This window comes from Arachis ipaensis, chromosome B05, assembly GCF_000816755.2.
Source record: "Arachis ipaensis cultivar K30076 chromosome B05, Araip1.1, whole genome shotgun sequence".
Lineage (NCBI taxonomy): Eukaryota > Viridiplantae > Streptophyta > Magnoliopsida > Fabales > Fabaceae > Arachis > Arachis ipaensis.
The window spans coordinates 103906719-103906987 of record NC_029789.2 but is presented as its reverse complement, the minus strand read 5'-3'; positions in this window follow the sequence as shown (position 1 = coordinate 103906987).

The following is a 269-nucleotide window of genomic DNA, read 5'->3' as shown; positions in this document are numbered from 1 at the left end:
TAAACTCTTTCTTTCAAAAATAATAATAATAATAATAATAACTTTTAACTAATATTTAAAAAAAATATAATGATATCTTGATCATGTAATTATTTCACTTCTTTCACATTTCTATCCATACAAACAAAATAAGTAAATTTTAAGTAAACTTCATTTTTTCTTAATTTCTCTTAATCAAAACATCCCAATAAAAATGTAACTTCCACTCTACTCTTTTTTTTCTCTCTCAACTTTTTTTATACTTTTTTTTTTTCACTTATTTCCTTTCC